The sequence below is a fragment of the Lactuca serriola genome, chromosome 1 (genome assembly GCF_051521515.1).
Source record: "Lactuca serriola cultivar US96UC23 chromosome 1, Lser_US96UC23_V15, whole genome shotgun sequence".
Lineage (NCBI taxonomy): Eukaryota > Viridiplantae > Streptophyta > Magnoliopsida > Asterales > Asteraceae > Lactuca > Lactuca serriola.
Window position 1 is genome coordinate 31,479,920 of NC_136408.1, and position 23,046 is coordinate 31,502,965.

General features: G+C 34.4%; 1 long non-coding RNA gene across 1 annotated transcript; it reads left to right on the top strand.

Annotated features, from left to right (window-relative positions):
- Nucleotides 1-4,575: 4,575 nt before the first annotated feature.
- LOC145080515 (uncharacterized) lies at nt 4,576-6,055 on the top strand. Its single transcript, XR_013695161.1, has 2 exons — nt 4,576-5,363; nt 5,898-6,055. It is a non-coding gene; the product is annotated as an uncharacterized LOC145080515 (long non-coding RNA).
- Nucleotides 6,056-23,046: the final 16,991 nt, after the last annotated feature.

Here is a 23,046-nt window from a genome sequence, read left to right on the forward strand (position 1 = left end):
CATGTTTGCATGGCATCCCAGTGAGTTCCCATTTCCTGCAGGAGCATGTTTGTTGAACCACATCCACCGCGCATTGGTCCATCCAAGGGCCACTTACCTGATACTTACCATTTCCACAAAATACAGATCTATAATCTTCCTCCTTTTTTTATATATTTTCCAAAGTCTGCATAGCTGTAGGTGTCAAAGGACCAGTACATTTCCCAATTGCCTTTTCTACATTCACAATCTTCTTCATTAAATATTCCCTAATGAACTCTAGGCAAGTAATAATTGGTTTATCATGACCCTCATTCAGTTTTCCATTGAATGTTTCACACAAGTTATTAAGAATCACATCAGAATGTGCTCTCCCTGTCCAATCACATCAATTAAAGTCAATTCTAAAAAACTACACAAACCAGGAAAACATAAACAATGTTATTAGAGTGAAATGTTATACCAGTGAAATGGGACCTAGACCAGTGCTGAGGTGGTATCTTCTTAAGCCACTCATAACAATCCTTGTTTAATTTCTTTAGCTCTTCCATGCCTTTGTTAAACTGTTGTACATGTGTTGCAGTTGCACATGTCCATAAGAGGTCTTCGAAAGGTTTACCCCTCCATTGCTTCCTCATGTTATCCCGAATGTGACGAACACAGTAACGACTTTCAGCACAAGGAAACAAGGTTGCAATTGCATTTAGAATACCCTAACAATCATACATAGATTTTGTTAGTAAACAATTTAGAAATAAAGTAAAAAAATCTATGATTTTAGTACCTTTTGTCTATTTGTTATAAAAGTGAAATTAGAATTAGTATTCAAGCCAAGATCCTCCCCAAGACAACTCAAAAACCAAGTCCATGAACTGATGTTCTCTGTTTCAACCACCGCATATGCCAATGGATATGTGCCATTATTACCATCTAGTCCCTGCATTTTATGATAAATAACAATCATGAATAGATTTTTACTTATTTTTATGTATAACAATAAGTAAAAGAACCATAACTAAAACTTACCACGGCTGAAAGAATTTGTCCTGGAAATGGACCCTTCATGAAAGCACCATCAAAGCCAAGAAAATCCCTCTTTCCAGCTGCGAAGCCTTTCTTTAAAGCTCCCAAGCATATGTAAATGCGCCTGAATGTCCTCGTTTCACTGTGTGGATTTCCTTCGCTTTCAACATCAACCCTAACAGTCGTATTTGGGTTACGAGTTTGCAACTCAACAATGTAATCTCTGAGTAAACTATATTGAGTAACGAAATCTCCTTGCACAAGGTTTAGAGCCTCAGATTTTGCCCTAAATGTTTTCATCCTAGAAGGATCTACCTTAAACCTCCGTTGAAGCTGTTCTTGCAAAGCCCTAATTGGAATAGTAGGGTTACTTTCAACCTGTTCAACAATGTTAGAAGAGAGGAATTTATACGTACATGCTTTTACTGTTCTAGTTTGAAGACATTTATGGACTTTGTTGTACGTTTTAACTGTCCAGTTGACATCTTTTTTCCATTTACTAGCTAATAAGACCCAAGGACATATTTCTTCTTCATCGTTGACTTCTACATTAGGCCCAAGCTTTGGTATTGTTCCCTTACAAACCCATCTCACTCTATTCTTGTCATTTTTTTCAAGGGCCAGCTCCCTTCTAGTCTCTATGGCATGGAGTTTTACCTTATCCTTAAACTCCTTTGCTGAACCAAATTTTTGAAAAATATAGAAGGGTTCACTAACAAGTGCTTCATCATTCTCATGTGCCTTTTGAATTGCTCTTATTGATTTCTTTCTTTGACCATTAATCCCCTCATCTGATGATGAATCAGATGCTAAAAAGTCAGTGTTAATCACCTCTAAAGCTTCATCCTGTGTGCCTTCATCAACCACAGTGTTAGACGACCCTCCAACCCATTCCACATCTTTGTCGATATTCATTTCAAAATCTTGCATATCCACATTAATATCATCTAATATATTTTCAATGTCCATAAAAAAATCACTATCATCACTTTCATCATTGTCACTCTCTAACTCACCAAACTTACCAAACTCATTAGCATCATTAACCAAGTCATTCTCCATATGATCAGTGAGAGTAGCATCATTACCCAAATCATTCTCCATATGATCAGTGAGAGTAGCATCATTACCCAAATCCTTCTCCAGATGATCTGTGGGTGTAGGATCATTACCCGATTCTTTCTCCATGTGATCCATGTCATCCTCCAAGTCAACAGCAGGTGTGCTATGCCACTCCAGGAACAGTCTCTTTGAACAAGATGGAGGTTCAGTAATCTCCGTTATACGAACTTTACTGTGGGTTGGGGACATTAAATAGGTGTGCAGAGTAGTTTTGTCATGCTCTATATATACCTCAATTAACTTATGCTTAGTCACAAAACTCCCCAAAAAACGAACATCTTCATCACTAGCTAAAGCGAATAACCCAAAATCTAAATCGCCTAAAGGCCTTTCAAAGTGATAGTAAAGTGGTTTACCTATTGAAGCATACCCTAGGTCTTCCATCATCTCATCAATGTCATGAACGGAAAAGGTATCAATGTCCAGTAAATCAACAAATGTTTGCTTCCCACGAATATACTTCCTTCCAGGAAAGCTTGTAAACTCACCTCCATGGTGCATTCTTATTGAAAACATTGTCGGATGTCCAGCTGTAGAGGAGAGAATCGTTTTTAGCTAACAAAATTAAACAATTAACAGTCAATATCATTCAAACGAAAGTCAATCAAACATACCATAACTTTGATCAACGTCAATTTCAGCCATTTCACCACGAATGCGCCAAGAAACCATTGCGATTCTTCGTTCTTGCAGTCGTCGCTACTAGGGTTTTCACGTAAGGATTTTGAACATAGCTATGTGTTTTTTTGGGTATACGATTGTGTAATGTAGAGTATGATCGTTTAATTGAACGCATCGATTTCTTAAACTGGCGGTATGAAGAATAAGTAAAATGACGGAAATACCCCTCAACGTGCAAGGCACGTGGGGGTTTTAACTCCAAAATCAAACGGAAGGTTAGATGAGGGACCAGGCGTGCACTAAACCAAACTATTAAGGATTGACAGGGTTAAAAAATGGAGTTAGGGACTAGGCGCGTAACAAACACCAAACCATAGGGACCATTCGTGTAATTTGTCCTATGATTTAATACAAATTAGGAGGTGCGGAGTGTAGACTTGTATATATATAAGACTGGTTTAATCACATTTACTACAAAGTACAACGGTCAAGACGCGTCGGAGTTTCCATAAGAAAGAAACACATGCAAACATATCGACTAACCTGTGGGAAAGAAGATCAACACTTAGACCGACCGACATTTTGTGTTTTTTTTTTCGATGGATAAGTGGGAAACATGCATGTATGGATCTAATAGGAGTTTCCCCTCTCGTGGGCTTGATGAGTATATGATTCATTGTGGAAGAAACTGTTTTAAAAGTTGTTTCATACAAAGTAACAAAACAAAAGAAAGCTTACATGGATAATCAACATATATGTATACCTTTCACATTTGTATTTGATACTTTTACTTTCTAGCGCTAGATGTTGTTGATATTGTTGGTGATTTTAATAATACCAACATATTTTAGTGTAGTTATTATTAATTTTGAGATAAGTTGAGTATATTTACTCGCTAAGACTGGAGGTATAGGTGCACACTTAAAGTGATAATTGTGAACTCAAGAATACATGGTTCAAAGGTAGCACCCTAGTGTACAAGGTTCCAAGGGGCATCGCCTCTTGTGGGGTCCAAGGGGTAAAAGCCCTTGGTACTCCTAAACATAAATGGATTTTTATAATAGGAAATAGTCCATTCATGTATTTTCCCACCAAAAAAGGTTGTGACATCACATCATTGTGGCGTAAGAATTTGTTATGCCTTATAACCACTTGTTTTGGTGCCATTTGGTATGTAACCAACTTATAACCGTCATCTTTCTTGTATAAAAGGAAGATGGATGTTCTAGTAAATGGTTAACACTTTTGATACAAGAAATTAATCATATGCTCTCATCTGTCTCACCAAAAATGCAAAACATCAAGGTATTTTTTGTGTTTCGAATCTGAAAGTGGCATGACTTCTAAATTGTCATTTTTGGATTATTGCAAATCAGATTTTGTGATACTCCGAGTTATAGGGTCGAAATCATAAATTCTAAAAAATGACTACATTCACTATTCTAAAAGTATCCTAATTTATATTGATTTTCTTAGACTAAAAACTAATAGACTTTTTAATAGAATGTAAGAGTTATGCGTAGTAATATTATTACTTCAAAGATATATGAACTTTGTTTAAAAAAAAGGTTTGCAATTCAAAAACTTGTTTTCGGGTTGTCTTTTATCTCAGTATAATTTACAATATTATTTAATCATGATTAATTAATATACAATATGAAACAATTTTATAAAATAGTTCCTCACTTTGTTGTTATATTTAACTTTAATATATCAAAATACAAAATAAAATGTAAAAGTACATAATGAAAACGACACAACAGTGAAAATAGGAACCCAAAAAAATAATATTTTTTTAGAAGGGTTTGACTGACAGGCTTTACAAACAACCCTCGCTCTGTGCCTCTCATTTCCAAAGCACACGCTTCTTTGTTTGCCTGCTCTGCTCTGCTCTTCTCTCCCCCACCATCTTTCTCTGAAACAACAATGTCGAACTCGAACAGATCAAAATCAAATAAGAGCTTCTTCATGCCACTATTTTGTCGAGTCTCCATAAACGACACCGTCAAACCCGCCAAATTCTCGGAAACCCCCGCCACAGATCCTTCATCACCAAAACTCAGCTGTATAGGCCAAATCAAGAAGAGATCCACCACCACCACCACCACCACCAGCAACAACAACACCAACCGTTTCCTCGCCTGCAGATTCTCCGCTTCCACCAACGCGAAATCCTCCGTCTATTCCAGCTTCAGTTACACTAAACTCCACAGACTCTTCTCCGGCAAAAACCTAATTTCTCCAGCTATTGACACTGCTTCTATCAACAACTGTAGCAGTAAATGTATTACGAATCGAAGCAACAGTTGCAACAGCAGAGGAAGAAGAGGTGTTAACACGAAGAAATATTACATGACTAGTAGTGATGATCCGGTTCTAATGAGAGTTATGGTGGCGGAAGAATTAGATCCGCCGTTGCCTGTAGTGAAATGTGGCCGCCGAGATCAGGAAACGAACGTAAATCTATGGAAGAGACGTGGAATCGAAATGAAAACACTCCAGATTCAGCCGATTCAATTGTCCATGGATCATCATAATACTAACAATAACAATGTCAATCGCAATTTTTCACTTCAAACATCCGCAAAAACCTTTTGATGAACGGATGAATCGATAAGGTAATTATTAATTATCCCCAAGATTCGAGAGGATATTTGAATATTGAAACTTTTATTAAATTATTGCTTCTTTTTTGGTTTTTTCTGTGGATGACACCACACTTTCGCTCTGTTTTCACGTGTTCATGTATTCAAACTTTGGAACATAGCTTGTGGTCAGGTTATTACTCGATTTTCTTTTTGTGGCTGGCTAGATTCCAAAAATGTTCTAATCACACACCACACAGGGCAAAAAAGATCAATTTTTGGCAAATTTTCCTTTGAAAATTTATCATTTCACACTCGAGGTTTTATGGTAACTTTAGTTTCATTATTTTCGTTCAGTTCAAGTCATATTACATGACATAAATCACTTAACACTTTCGATAATGTATATATAATCAAACTATTCATCTTTTTGATCCAGATTAAACTATTTACATTAATTGATTTTTATAAAAAACGATATAATTGATATTGTTATTATGACAAATATATAGTGGCATGTTTATTTGTCGTGTCTTATTGATCATCAATATTGGTGTTCCATCTCAGGTAGAAGCTCGAAGTATCTTCTATGTTTCGAAGGAATATGCATGTTATGTAATTAATAATTATTATTATTGTTTAAATATGCAATAAATAATAGTGTGAAACCATTATGAACATTTTGTTTATCCGCAAACTTGAAACGAATTATTTTTGTTTTTTCACGAACCATACAAATCGTATAATATTTGGTGATATGATTAATTTGGTTTGAAGACGAATGTCAACATCAATAATGGTGATATGATGTTTTTTTGCCATATATAATATTATAAGAGTTAGATCTTTGATTCTTCTAGAATTAATAGAATAGAAAGATACAAGTTGATATAGGTAGGATAAATACATGTTTTGAAGACGCCATCGACTGCACTTATTGCTTATTACATCTTGATTTGCTACATGAAAAAACTGAGCTTAAAAATGAGGTGAGACTTAAGAATCAACAAATTTTAACTCATATGCAAGTTTTGAACATGTTGACCGGGATGTTGCTCCACAAATTTTAACTCAATACTAGTTTATATCTCGTGAGAATTTAGTAAAAATTAAAGATTAGTAATCAATTATTTCTAATAAATTATTAATTAAGAGATATTTTTTTTAGTTATATAAAATTATCATCGTTGATTTAAATAAATACATAAAATTATATTTTCTTATAATATATATTAATTATATTTTATTTTTTATGCAAATGTGATTAATTTAATATAATTAGAGTGACAAATTTAAAATTTCAAATAAAAAATTAATAGGTTGACATATGACATATAATATTAATGAGAATTTCTAGTATTATGACACTTGTCAATAGGAAAATAAACTCATTTATTTATTAGAATAGAAATGTCACTTTTATTCTCTTTTATTAATGTAATTTTTATTTGTAATAAATGTAAGTTTTATAGAATTTATAAAAGTATTTTTTTTTTAATTTTTTCTATTGATTTATTTAAATAATATAAAGATAAGAGTTATATAAATGATATTGAGTGAAGAGTATTTTCTTCGATATGTAATTGTAATGATGAGTATTTCTTTGGTATATGGTATAAAAGTTGTGTTATGATTTGACGTTGATGTGACAATATTTTTGGCATGGTGGGAATGTGGTTATACCCACGATCGTAAGTTTCATTATGTTTGGCCGATTAAGATTTCTATCCACATAATTTTATTGTTTAAGTAATATTAGTAATATTTGGCTGATTAAAGGTTGTAATTATGTCAATATATTATATAAAAGATGCAAATATGTAATGAGGAAAATCCCCGATAAGATTCTATATTTTTCATTAAGGATGAGGATCTTGATGCATATATATTCGTGATGTGGTTGACGACGAAGATAGGGATGAAGACCAGGATCCTTGTATCTCCATCCCCTCGTTGCCATCTTTACTCACATAATTAGAACTTATTCAAAAAAAAGTGTTTAAGAAACTCAAGTATTTTTCAAAATAGTCTTTTCATTACCTTTAAATAGGAGATTTTAAAAACCATGTAAAAATTGATTTTTTAGAACTTTTTTTAGCTTTTTAACTAGATAGCTGCTTGCATGTGATCACCAGCCTAGCTGGTTGTGATGCATCCCGGGTTATAGGCCTCTGAGTGAGGTCAAGAGTTCTACTCTTGGCTGAGCATAGATAGCTGCTTCAGAGGGAGATTTTAAGTCAAATATTTTTTAGACAAAATTACATAAATGGTCCTCGTGGTTCACAACATCAACCAATTATGGTTCTTATGACGAATTCTTTACACAGGTGGTCCCTGTGGTTTCTAAATCTTGCAGAGACAGTCCTTTGGGCTAACGGCGTTAACTTTTTCAGTTAAGTTCCATGTGAAATGACATATTTGTCCTTCCAGCATAGGGACCATTTATGTAATTTGTTCTTGCCACATGGACCATTTATGTAACTCTATCTATTATTTATTATTGTTCTTACTTAATTTATTTATATATTTTTAAAGTTTTGTTTGATTATATTGTTTAATGTTTTTTCTTTTATAATTTTTTCGCTAATATTTTTTAAAGTTTTGTTCAAATTTTTATTTTTTTCTTTTTTTTTTGACATTTTTCAAATATATTTATTGATGTTTTATGATGTTCTATTGGAATAATTTTTTATAATTCTTTTGCTTTTTGTTCTAATATATATTTTTAATGTTTTTATTAGGCTTTGTTTTTTTTTAAATATTTCTAGAAGAATTTATAGTCACTCTAATTATAATTCGTAACTTACTTCACTTACAATCATGTTTTTTTTAAATATAGATAAGGTTATATACTTATTATTTTTTATTCATATATTTAACTATATAAAACATATAATGTTGTATGAGTATTATTTTTATAAAGTCTTTTATGAACGTTTTTTGTAAAAAAAAAAAGTGTAAAAATGTTTGTTAAAATTGAATAGGATTAATATAGATAAGTTAATTGGAATACATATGATAATCGAAATTCAAAACAGGTCTCAAGTTATACATAGGCTAATCGAAATTTGTATAACTTAAAAATGCACAAAATGTCTAAAAACAAAAACAAAAAAATAAAATAACTCGAAAACGTTACATTTAAATCCAATATGAAACGACCTGGTCGTTCTTGGTAAGGTTGTCAGGCGGTCTCATTTTTGGCATATGTCTACCTAATCTATATTAATCACTAGGCGAATACCCGCACGTTGCGCAGAAACACCTATATAGTTGAAGTCTTTACGAATATATGTTTTATTTTTATTATAACAATAACATTGTTGTTAAATTTGATATAATAATTCGTATACTAAATTGATATAATATATATATTGATTATTTTGAATTATATGATAATATATACATCTATTATAATTGAATAATCTCAATCATTTGAATGACTTCTACCCGCAAGTTACACATAAATAAAATTAAATATATATGGTTTAATGCTATTTATAGTTGTTGTTATTGTTAATTAATTTTTTAAAATTTATTTGCTTAATGTTTTAATTTTTGTCATTATAATTATTTAAAACATCAAATATTGTTTTTTAATTTTAAATGTAATAATATAATCATTTATACAGAGTTATTTTTAACTATTATTATTGTAAGTTATTTTAAGCTACTTATTTGAAAACTTTTAACGATTATAAAAATATATTTAGGAAATATTTTAGTTAAATTAAGGTTACAATTTAGTTTTAGCATTTATCACTACAATTTATCACTTTTAACTACAAAATATTCTTTTGTTTTTTAAGTGCGAAATTTATATTTAAGTTGACACTGTAATGTTATATTCAGATTAACAATTTAAGTATTTTTTCCAAATTGTTCAAAAGTTGCAGCTTTAAACTGATAATGGTTTACAGACAACAACATTTTAAATCTAATAAATTTAGTATAATATGTTAAAAGTAAAAGACATAACACTATAAGTAGAAGTAAAGATATTATTTTAAAATTGAAATTTAGTTTATTTATGATTGCACTTTAGGTTTAATATTTATTTAACCTTATTAACCAACTTATAATCATTATTAGAAAGACACTACAATTTATCACTTTTAACTATTTATAAAATATTTTTAGGGTTGTTTAAGTTAAAGTAAAATTTATATTTAAGTTGACCCTGTATTGTTATACTTAAATTAATAATTTAAGTATTTTATACAAATTGTTCCAAAATTGTATCTTTAAAATGATAATGGTTTACATCCAACAATATTTTAAAACTAACTAATTAAGTATGATATGTTAAAAGTTAACAAACATAACTTTATAAGTAGAAGTAAAGATATTATTTTAATATTGAAATTTAGTTTATATATGATTACACTTTAGGTTTGATATTTATTTAACCTTATTAAACAACTTATAATTATTATTAGAAAGAAATTGAAAAGTCATGGGAGTTTCAAATGAATGTGGTGAAAGGAAAAATGCATGAGAGTTTCAAATGAATGTGGTGAAATGAAAAATGATTCCTTTATAAGTATATAAAGATAAAGATATTCACGTTTAACAAACATTTTACACTTTTTTTTTATAAACAATATTTATAAAAAAGTTTACAAAAAGAATAATTATACAACCTTATATAGTTAAATAATTGAATTAAAAAATAATAATTATAAACCTGATAAAAGGAAAAAGAAAAATGAAAATTTGATTGAAAGTGAATTAAATTATGAATTATAATTACAATAGTCATGCAATCCTTTAACAAATATAAACATACTAAATATTGAAAATGTATTCGAACATAACGACAAAAAATATCCAATAAATCGTCAAAATAAAAGACTTTAATAAATGTACTTGAAGAAAGCGTCAAAAAGATTTAAAAAAAATAATTTAAGCAAAACATTAAAAAAAATGTTATCAAATATATATATATATATATATATATATATATATATATATATATATATATATATATATATATATATCATTAAACAATATATTAAACAAATCCTAAAAAAATCTAAATCCTTAAATATATAATTAAACTAAATTAAAAAAAAATAATAAATAGTAGAGAAAATTACATAAATGGTCCCTATGGTAGGAACAAATTACATAAATTGTCCCTATGTTGGAAGGGTAAGTATGTCAATTCACATAGGACTTAACTGAAAAAGTTAACACCGTTAGTCAAAAGGACCGCCTTTGCAAGATTTTGAAACCACAGGGACCATCTGTGTAAATAATTCATCATAAGGACCATAATATGTCGATTTTGTCAACCACTAGGACCATTTATGTAATTTTGTCTATTTTTAATTTATTATTTTATTGATTTTTTCATCACAAAAGATAATCTAAACATTTTTTTTTAATTCATTTTGCATCACCATATATGAATAAAAACTTTTGTCCAAATACTCTTTTAAAGTTAAAAAACAATCATACACACCCCTTATAACCAAAAGACCATTTATGTAATTTATATATAGATTAATTTTATGTTCCTTTAGGAACTGGAAATGGTTCCTATTGGATCACTATTAATTTTTTTAACCCTTTCATATTTAATACATGTTTGATACGTGTTGTTACCTACATATAATCCATTTGCTTAGTCACCCTTACACGTATTTTGTACCTACTTCCTCCACCGCTTTTATTAGCTAAGATGTTCCCGATTTTTATCTTGAAAATTTGGTCCATTTTCTTTAATTCTCCTTCTCATGCCATCGGTTCATGCTCTACCTAATTACCCCCGCATTCGGTTATTCTCTCTCAAATTCATCTCCGAAGGTTTACTCTCTCCACCGTTATCGGTCTCCAATGCTTCTCATCTGCTTTGGTGATGACTGGCGAAGGAGTCCACTACGAACAGTCGGCTAATTGCCACGGACCTAGCAAGATTTCAATCGAAGAAATTTAGGGTTTCTTGCTTTCTTCCCCAATTCTATTTCAATATCCACGTACCACAAAGATAAGAGATAAGAGACTCGAGGAAGCACACACTTAAGAATTTTGAGTCGGGTACTCAACAATTTCAACAATTTTACATCGGTCTCCAATTCTTCTTCTCAATATTTCTGTTTCTTCAAAATTCGTTCTATTTCAACTTTTAATTATTTGGTTTGAAGATGCAGGCAACAGTCGATCTGAGGTGTTCACCTATTATCTCATACAGTTGATCAGAGGAATAATATTTGGTATAATGACGGCTTCGTTCTGGTAAGTCGACTGGACAAGGTTTGTCATTGAGATAAAAGGGCTCTTCACAAACAACTTAACATACCTTCACAGAGGTTCAATGGCGGAGTATTGCCCTTTAACCCTAATTCCAACGCCAACTCTGTTCCATCGTCATCTTCAACATCGATGAGGTAAAAAAACACATAACGTATACTTTTAATTTGAAGTGATTCATATCAATTTATTATTATCGTATGATTAGCCAAACCATGAAACCTTTTGTCGATTGTTTTTGAACAAGAAATACAATTGATGACGACGTCCAAAAATCATAGAAGATTTTGTGTTTTCCGTTGTGTTTTCCATTTTTGATAATAACCAAAACCTCAAATGATTCTTCTTGAACTATTTCTGATTTCTAATTTGCAATTTGGAGATGGGATTTTTTTTCGTTCATTTACTAATTGACAGGGTTCTTTTATATGTTCTTTTTCATCTTTTAGCATCCATACAAGTCAATGTAGTCATGTATAATTCTAAATAAACTATGGAGTTTTAGTTTTACTTAAAAGTGCATTGGATATGTCTCTCTTCTACTTGAGCACATGAATGATTCAATAAAGACATTTCCAAAAGCAAGGCATGAGGTATTGGATTTTGAAAATGGCATTCTTTCTCATGTTTTCTAATTGAAGCCCACTAAATTTGCCTTGAATATCATGTCCACCAGGTGCTCGATGCAATGTCACTCTTAAGAATCACTCTACAAATATTTTTCTAAAGGTTCTTGATGCATGAAAGGAAATAGCTAGTGTCTTTTGGTCTTTTCAAGAAAACCAAGCAAAAAGGTAAACATAATAGCGTATGTTATCTTTAAATTGATCAGATTGTGAATGTTCATGTAACATCCAAGATTTTTCCAGGTAAAATGATTAAATACCTTAAGTAAATAATGGAATTGTGTGGTTGGGCCTTAGCTTTTGGGCCTTGCAAATGGGCTGAGGGAGACGCGTACGCGGGGTGTACATTGCCATGTACGCCCATCGTACACGTGAGGAGGAAACGTGGATGCCTTGCACGTAAGCCTAACGTACCAGGAGTACGCGCAGAGTACGTGTGCAAGTCATTAAACCCTAAAATTTAGGGTTTACTCCCTATATAAAGAGCATAACCTCTGTTGGTTCAGCCTCCCTTCACCCTTATACAGCCTCCACGAAAACCCTAGCCCATTTTGAGTGCAGTTGTGCTCTAGAAGCATTTTGAGAGTGTTGTGTGTGTGGTGTTAGTGAGGAAAGAAGAAAGGAGTTTGAAGAAGAAGCAAGGATCCATCAAGAGCTTGTATATCCAGAGGATTGGCATCATTCCTGATCCTTTTGAGGTATCAAGTTCCTTTCTTGATCATAGCATACTTAGATTTGTTATTTTTGGGACGTTAGGTCACCTTTAGACCCCATTGTTGAGAATACTTGGGTATTAATGGGTCCAAAGCTTAAGAGCTATCATTTTTTACTCTTGGAGGCATTTAAGGTCATACAAATTGGATCTTGATGGTTAAGCAACAACCATGCAAGTGCTAGTTAGTCTTGAAGCTTGTTAGATGGACTAAGATCATGTTTTGACCTCAAGCATGCATGCAAGCACATAAAGTTTGTGACTTTATGGCTTAGGAGGTCTTAAAGGACCTGTATCTATATTTTGGACGAAAAGACTTAAGGGATTAAGCCATAAATGAAGTCTTAGAGAAACTGACCAGTACATTGGGCGTACTCCCTAGTACGCCGTGCGTACTAGGTCAACACCCCATTTTAGTAAAGGCCAGCGTACGTTGGGCGTACGTGCTAGGTACGCCGTACATACGCATGCAGATTGGGAAAATTGGGCTTTTGGGCTTTAAGAGAATGGGCCTGGACTTTTGGGCCTCATGGCCCACTGTGAAGCATCATTTTGAACATAGGAATCTGAAACTTGAGTATTGGGCCTTTTTGGGCCAAGATTGGGCCCTTCGGAGCTATGATATTGGAATTGGGAAACTTTGGGCTCGTTTGGGGAAGTAGTATCCAATTCAAAATTGGACAATGAGTGGGCCCTTAGGGAATCCTTAATGGGCCATAGGAGAGCTGAGCTTAATAAGCTAGAATTGGGATTTAAGTGCGACCCAATTGGGCCGAAGGGTAAAATGGTCATTTTACCCTGAGTGGTGTTATAGATTCTGATTAAGTGTTATGTATCTATGATAGTCGGGAGTTATCGGAGCAGCTGTGAGAGATTCCCCCGCGAGGTTGGACATGCACTTTACGAGGAGAGTTACCTTCCAGTAGAAGTGGGTCTAAGGCCATAATGTCAGCCCACTAGTAGGAGTTGTATGATAGATGATAGTCTTTGTGATAATCATATAGGTTGCTACTACATGATATGTTTTGTCTTAGCATGGTATGATATTATGTGATAGTGGTAGTAGAATAGAGGAATAATCCTCAAGTTCGGTTGTTAGGACCGAAGGGTAGGTTGGAAACCCTAGTATGTCTGACAGGGGAAGGTTGAGTACCCTAGTATGCTCAGCAGGGTAGGTCGGGTGTAACGCCCGCAAATCCGGGCTAGTCAAATTAGAGGCAATAACGGAACCGGCACGACACCGGGAAGCGTAAATAGTGAATTTACGATAGAGCGAGTTTTAGCCTTAACGATATAAATGAAAATCGTAGAGTGTGTTAAACTAAGAACATCGATAAAAAGAACGCCCAAATCTGACTTCGTATGAAGAAGTTATGATTTTTCAAAGTTTCAGATTAGCGATGTACAACCCGAAGTTCGAATATTAGATCGAGTGATTTTTAGCCAACACGACCTAAACGAGAATTGAATATCTCGTTAAGAGTAGCGTAACGAGAAAAATATGGGCAAAAACGGACGTCGGGTGAAGAAGTTATGAGGATTTAACGGACTAATCCTGTCCCGGCTTGTTAATAATATAAAATTTAAAGTAAAGTCAAAATTAGCTGACGGAGTCAAAAATAAAGTTGTAGAGTACATTCCCACCTTCGCTTGGATATAACGAACGTCAAAAACGGAGTTTGTACGCGACAGTTACGAATTTTTAAAGTTTAAACTCGAATTTGCGAAGCTGTTGCTAGATGCGATGATGTGGCCAAATCTCAGCCGTCGCTTGCTGAGCATGCCTCGCTTCGGATGGGTGACACCTGTCCTCGCATACGCCCTGCGTAATCCGAAGATGCCCAACGTCCGAGTACGCCTTGCATGCGAAGTCCCTACGCTCCGCGTTCTAGCCTTCCTCGGTCCAGGAGAAGCCACGTCGCACCACCGAGCCTTCGCCACCTGGTCTTCTTATCTGAAGTTACGCCCCGCGTAACCTTCTGAATGCCCCGCGTAGTGTGAAGCCTCGCACCTGTAAAAGGGGTGCAAGGGCAGCCAGTTTTTCACACCAAAAATCACTTCTCTCTCTAGTTTCTTTCTCTCTCTAAGGTCCCATGTGACATCCCCAAAATCTCGGCTAGAAAAGACCGATTTTCATTTATGCTTTTAAAATAATTTCAGAGTAAATCCTTTTGATTTGAAAGAGTTGCGGAATTTATTCCCAAAAACAAAGCGTGATAAAACGATGTTTACCAAAGCATTCCATAAAAGAAATGTATTTTCATTATATAATCAAAACTCAGGATGTCATATTCCGATACAGACCATTAAAGCATAAACGATAACATTACAAGTCATTCAACAAATATGTACATATACAAACTTGTAAACAAAACAACTTGATGGTTCATCCATCTTATGCCCTTGCGCCACTTCATGTAATACAAATAAAACTGAGTGGGTCAGGCTTGGGAGCATATAGGGTTTTCAACCCACAATAAATAATTATATTTAATTCCACCAACCAACAATAACCCAATTACCCATTCCCGTTATTCTCACTTTATGTCCCTAAAATAACTAACACAAGGGACCTAGTCTAAGAATATTTCATCGGGGCGACAACACATGCTTCGGGGGTTCCTCAGCAATATAAGTCAAATAAGGCAACCATGAAGGGGACGGAGTACAACGAATGAACACCCAAGTTCATTAACTCCTACAGGTGGCGAGCCTGCTAATGTTCCACATGACTGTCTAGAAAAGTCCGTGGTCGTCATTTAAACTCCGCTAGATGACTAAATCAAACAACAGCGAGGCCTCTCATCTGTTTATTACACACCAACTATCTACCCATGTTCTACCCAACATATTAGTAGATAAAAATATACATTTTTATACATAGTTTAAAAACCTGTATAACATGCTTTAATCAATACATATTCCACATAACAGATGAGGCACACACACATAACACGTATTTCATAGAGAATAAATCATATCTATGAGATAGAAGAAAGTGAATACACATTCACACACATAACCACAAAATATACACATAATACGTATTCCGTATAAAATACTTCATAATTATGCGTTAGAAGAAAGTAACTACACACTCGCACATATAAACAACAATATACTTAATACACTCAAACCATACTTGTATTATTATCGTGTTTATGAAAGGTAGTATACACTCACTTGATCAGAAGATGATCAGACAGCACTACGGCTTCTAGAAGTAGTATCTCTCCGTAGATCTGGAAGATCTTCACAAAAATCGAACTTCTCGCGGACAGAGCTTCGGCTCGGGAATCGCACTTCTCGGGATCTCGGGACTTGCTTCGGGACTCGGGAATATTACCGGGGCTTCGGGGTACTTCTGGCACGCAAATCGAGGTAAAACGGGAGAGAGAAGAGAGAAAGATAGCAAAGGAGTCGGCTGCCTTCAAATCCTATTTATAGAGGCTGGAACCTCGGAGTACGCGGGGCGTACGCCTCAGATCGTCATGGCTTACGTATCCGAAATACTCGAGTGCGAATGTCGACATACCTCGGTGCACGCGGGGCGTAGGCTAGTACGCGGGGCGTACTTCGGATGAGTCCGATGACTCGTCTTCGGATAATACCGAGATTTAATAATTAAATTTAATTATTAATTATTTAATAAACTTCGAAAATTTATATCTTCTTCATACGAACTCCGTTTTCGACGTTCTTTATATCCTCGCGAAGGTGAGACTACGCTCTACAACTTTCGTTTAGACTCCGTCGGCTAATTTTGACTTTATTTTTATTATTTATTTTTAGTAGGCCCGGACAGGAAAACTTCGTTATAAATTCATAAGTTCTTCGTTTGACGTCCGTTCTCGCCTAACTTTTCAGCGCTTCAATACCAACAACGAGATCTTCGATTCTCGTTTAGATTGATTCGACTAAAAACCGCTCGGTCTCAAATCGAGTATTTCGGGCTGCATACCGCTAAGTCGAAACTTCAATCAATCATAACTTCCTCATACGAAGTCAGATTTGGGCGTTCTATATATATTTGGAAACGTCGTTTCAACTACTACAACATTATCCAAAGATATCAAGTTTATTTTACACTTAAATTTTGACGCTCATTTTATTCTTAATTAATCAAATCACATAATTAAGCAATTAAACACAAAACACATAATACTCAAATAATATATTTCTATTATTTCAAAATGAGTTACAAAGGTTAACCTAGACTATTACATCAACGAAAATGCCTAGCCTGGAAACGCGGGCGTTACATCCCAAACCAACCCTAAGCCCTAGGAAAAATACCTAGCACCTAAAGGAAGCCCCGAGGCTCCCGGAGTCCCGAGAAAAAGTGTCTTTCGGTTTCGAAACACTGCTTCGAGCAAAGCCCGGTTTTCTTTAAAATCAGTTGTAAGTGAGCTACGCTTACACAATTTTTAATATAGCTTCCAAATAATTATAGTAATGTTATTAGGTCCTTAAAGTAATTATTTGGGCTATTATTATGAGTTATATTGAGTGTTATTTAACGCTTATATAACAGTAATAATAGTCAGACTATTAATTTGTCGCGGTTATCGTTAGACTAAACCCTAGTGGTATTGATAGTAGGTTTTATCGAAGGAAAATTGTTTTGAGATTATCGAAGCGCTGTCCGAGTGCTGAGTCACCAGCTTTTAAGTGACTGCATAGTTACTTTCAGCTTACACATAGATATGAAGTATTTATATAAATTACGTGCTCTGTGTGCATATTATCTGAATACTTGCTATCTATGTTGGGTGAACGATTTTATACATGTTTTAAATGATTTAAACTGTATATGTATTTTATATCTATGAAAATGTTGGGGTAAGACATGGGTAGATGTAATAGATGACATATGAGTTGGATGATAAGTTGAGAGGTGAAATAGACCGTGAGGTGAGGGTGAGAGGTGGACGATGTGAGAAGCCTTTTTCCCAAATGATGGCCCCGTCATTAAGCAGAGTATGGATGACAACCACAGACTATTCTAGACTGTCCAGTGGAACACTAGCAGGCTCGCAACCTGTAGGTGTTGTGAACGACGTGTTCACCGGTGTACTCTAAAAACCCATTGACATGTATTGCGAGTGGACTCTCGAAAACGATACTGTCAATAAAACCCTGGCAGATGCGCCTAAAGGACTCTACCGACAGAAGCGCCTAATAGAGAACCTCATAACCCCGACAGATGCGCCTAAAGGACTATTCTGGCAGATGCGCCCCATAGAGAATGTCACAATTTTGGCAGCCGCACCTAAGTGACAGAACTAGCAGTTGTGCTAGATGTGTCATTTACAACGATGGAATTTATACCTATTCCTTAGGATACTCCTTAGGAATGAATGAACAAGAAATAGCTGATTCTTAGGGTAGATCATTAAGAATAAAGAAGATAATGGGGATGGGTAATTGGGTTAACTGTTTGATGATTAAACATAATAATTATATTATTGTGGGTTGAAAACCCTATGTAGTCACCAGGTTTCCCAACCTGACCCACTCAATTTATTTATATCACATGTGTCGATATGAAGTGACATTACACTGAGAGATTAAAGAGATGTAGATCACTAGTAAGTTATGTTTATGCTTATGTTTCTGTATTGACGATGACATCCCAAACGTTTTAAAATAAATAAAATACGTTTCTTCGAAAATGTTTTAATAACGTATTTATCATGTTTTTCTAGGAACAAATTCCGCAACATTTTTATGAAAAGACATACTCTGATTTTTATAAAGCATAAACAAAATCGGTCTTTTCTGGCCGTGAAAATGGGGATGTCACATCAGGCACCTAGATTTGCATGGCATTGGGTAGGTCGGGCACCCATGTATGCCTGACAATATGTGTTTCGTACGGTATGCGGTATGATGGGGGAACTCACTAAGCTTTGTGCTTACAGTTTTTTTTCAGGTATGTCTTCCTCACGGGGAAAAGAGTCGGCTTTACGGCAGCGCATTACACACACATGCATGATGTAACGCCCGTAGATCCGGGCTAGTCAATTTAGAGATAATAGGGGTCGAAAATGACTTTTCGACAAAAGATTATTTAGAATAAATAATCTTAACCAAATTGTAGTACATGTTAGAAGGGTTCCGTACATATAAAGAACGCCGAAATCCGAGTTATAACGAAGAAGTTATGACCTGTCGAAGTTTCGCGACGGAACCGACACGACACCGGGAAGCGTAAATAATGAATTTACGATGAAGCGATATTCAGCCTTACCGATCTAAATGAAAGTCGTAGAATTCGTTAAACCGAGAGCGTCCATAAAAAGAATGCCCAAATCTGACTTCGTATGAGGAAGTTATGATTTTTCGAAGTTTCAGCTTAGCAGTGTACAACCCGAAATCCGAATATTAGATCGAACGGCTTTTAGCCGATACAACCTAAACGAGAATCGAAGATCTCGTTAAAAGTAGCGTAACGATAAAAAGATGGACGAAAGCGGACGTCGGATGAAGGAGTTATGGATTTTTAACGGACCAATCTTGTCCCGGCCTGTTAAAAATATAAAATTTGAAATAAAGTCAAAATTAGCCGACGGAGTCTAAATGAAAGTTGTAGAGTACGTTACCGCATACGCGTGGATATAAAAAACGTCGAAAACGGAGTTCGTATGCGAAAGTTATGATTTTAGAAGTTAAGAGTGCAATTTGCAAAGCTGATGATGACGTGGCATGATCCTAGCCTTCCCTTGCTCCCCACGGTCTCGCATCCGATGAATGACGCGTCACCCTCGCAGTACGCCCCACGTACGAGATCCGGAACGCCCCGCGTTCCCTCGGTTCTTATCCGGTCCTAAGTGCAAGACAGTTGGACGCAGCTGGCAGCCTCATCCGAAGCTACGCCCAGCGTAGCTCCTCCGAACGTGCCGCGTACCACTGAAGTTTCGCCCCTATAAATAGCATGCGAATTGTTCTGAAAATCTCACACCTTTCTCTCATTTTACCTTCACTACTTTCTCTCTCTAAGGGTTTTAACCCCCCCTAAAGTCTACGTGAACCCCTAACACCCGAGGGAAGCCCCGAGGCTCCCAGAGTCCCGAGAAAAAGGGTCTTTCGGTTCGGAAACGCTGCTCCGAGTAAGGCCCGGTTTTCTTTAGAACCCGATGTAAGTGAGCTACGCCTACGCAATTTTTAATATAGCTTCTAAATAATTATAGTAACATTATTAGGACCTTAAAATAATTGTTTGGGCTATTATTATGAGTTATATAGTGTTGTTTAACGCTTATATAATAATAATAATAGCTAGACTATTAATTAGTCTCGGTGAATATTAAACTAAACCCTAGTGGTAATGATACTGGGTTTTGTCGAAGGAAATTGTTTAAAGTGTAACGGAGCGCTATGCGAGTACCAAGTCACCGCCTTATCAGGTGAGTGCATAGTCCCTTTCATAAACATGATTTTAATACAAGTATTGATTGAATGTATTAAATATATGTTTATGTGCGAATTATTTAATGTTGTTTGAATTACGTTTTAAAGAACATACTTGGTTATTTATAATGATTTAGGTTAATGAGTAAACCTAAAATTTGTTATGAGGGTCATTGGGTAGTATCTCCTTATGAGTATGAGTGAGATATATACGGGGAATAAAAACCTTAAACATATCATTGATCCAGAAGCACGGATTAGACATAGTCATTCGTCCCTAGTCCGAGAGTATGGATTGGACTCAGTCAACTGTCGTTAATCCGGGAGTATGGATTAAGACATAGTCAGTTGTCCTTAGTCCGGAAGTATGGACAGGACATAGTCATATGTCATTAATCCGGGAGTATGGATCTAGACACAGACCAATTGTCCCTCATCCGAGAGTATGAAATATGTACAATTAAGGACTCGAGAGCATGGATTAGATCCGGAGTAAGAGGTAAAATTTAAGGTCCGTGAGTATGGATAGTCTCGTTGTGAGGATTGACGGGGTGGGGTAAGAGTTGATTATATACATGGGGAAATCGTATATTGTGTGAGTCTATATATACATACATATATATATATATATATATATATATATATATATATATATATATATATATATATATATGCTATAACATTGTGGGATTGAAATCCCAATGTACTCACCAGGTTTCCCAACCCGACCCACTCAACTTATTTATATCTCAGGTGTTGATATGAAGTCACATTACACTGATAGATTAAGGAGATATAAATCACTAGTGATAATGAATGTAAGTTCTGTTTATGCTTATGTTTCTGTATTGATGATGACATCCTAAATGTTTTAAAATGAATAAAAATACATTTCTTCGGAAATGCATTGATAATGTAATTATCATGTTTTTATGGGAACAAATTCCGCAACGTTTTTCTTAACAGAGATACTCTGATTTTTATAAAGTATAAACAAAATCGGTCTTTTCTGACTGTGAAAATGGGGATGTCACACATGATTTCCGCTCCATGTGGATCTTGGGATTGTACTCTGCCATTATTATTTCCTTATGACATGTTTCACGACTTTTGGCCTATGGGCTATGGATTTTATGTGAAATCGATGATGTTTCCTATAAATAAATTTATCACTATCTAATTAAAAATGAAATTTTTGGTCATGATTTTTAGGATGTTACAGTTCACGAGATGAATAATACTTGGGAAGGACCTGTAGCTACCCTTACAGGCTGTCCTTTTTATCATAAGATCTAATGAGGTTCCGAATATTGATATATGGATGTGTTAGGCAGAAATGAATCAAAGACCAGTATAAATGTACATATTCTTTTGTAGGTATTTGCCATTAAGTCCCCTGGTTGTGGAGAAAACCAGAAGTCAAACTTGTAGGACCTTGTAGCTTTAACCAAAGAGGAGGTGAGTCTCATTTGTTCCATAACTTATTTTTCTCTGTTGGTTGTATTCTGATTTATAATATTTCTATTCATGAATTTGTTGTAGGTCACAAGTGACGAGCTTTACATAAATCTTGATAAAATGGCTCCAGAAATGATAGGTACTTGTGAAAGGGTAAGCCTTTCCTACCACTTCTCTTCCTACTCAAATATGGTGTGAAATATATGATAATGTTTCATAAATTTAGTTTACAGTATCATGTTTTTAGGCTATTTATTTTTCTAACACTATTTTTTCTATATTTTCTTATTTAAATAATGATTTTACTTTGTGGTTGGAAATTTGGGACAAATGGAGTTGTATTTTCATCTAACCATTCAGTTTGTATGTGTGACCAGAGGAGTTTGGTTTATGATGGATTTAGATCTCATGTTCATACGTTTGAAGATTACAGAGTTCCTGTTCTTTGTCTTAAGGTAGTATTCAATTGTTTTCTTGGTGTTGTGCAAATTTACTCTTTTGGTCTTTCTTTTCAAATTACAAGCTTTGGTGCTTTATATTTAGATGGATTTGTATGTTGTAGTGGTGTCCCAACAAGCGTTCTGTGTTTGCGATTTCAACAAAGGTACATTGCTTTTTCGTGGATGAAACTTTTTTTTGTTTTGTTTTGGTTTATGTTGACTTTATATATATTTCGCATTATATTATGATTCTTGAAGGTTTGTCAAAAAATAGAACGTGGGAGAAGATTTGCAAACTATGCTTCATGGTTGTTCTTTAAACACTGCGGACAAAGGTTTCTATTTTTCATGTTCTTTTTACTAACATGTTAACTTAATTCGATTACAAAAACTAATTATTATATATAATTCAGTGACAAAATGGTGGACTTACATTGGAATACTTTGAACCATAGGCTTTTGGGAGTGTATTATCCTAATACTTTTTTTATAATCAGTTTGATTTGTTGGCAACTTGCACGTCCTCTTAATAAATAATACGTAAAAGTTGATGCCATATTTATTTATTTCTTGGTTATTAGTTTTTGAGCACAATCAAATTAGAATCTGACATAGCCAATGATTAAAACAAGTTTGAATTTAGCTTCAATAAACCTCATAAGTTGATTTTTTGTTAAAATATAACAAAATATTTTTACATAAATTCTGATTGTTTACCCTTCTGTTACAGTTGGATTGTATATAAATTTGATTTTATTATGTACATTTGTAAACGATTTGATTTTATTATGTACATTTGTCGTCCTACTGTA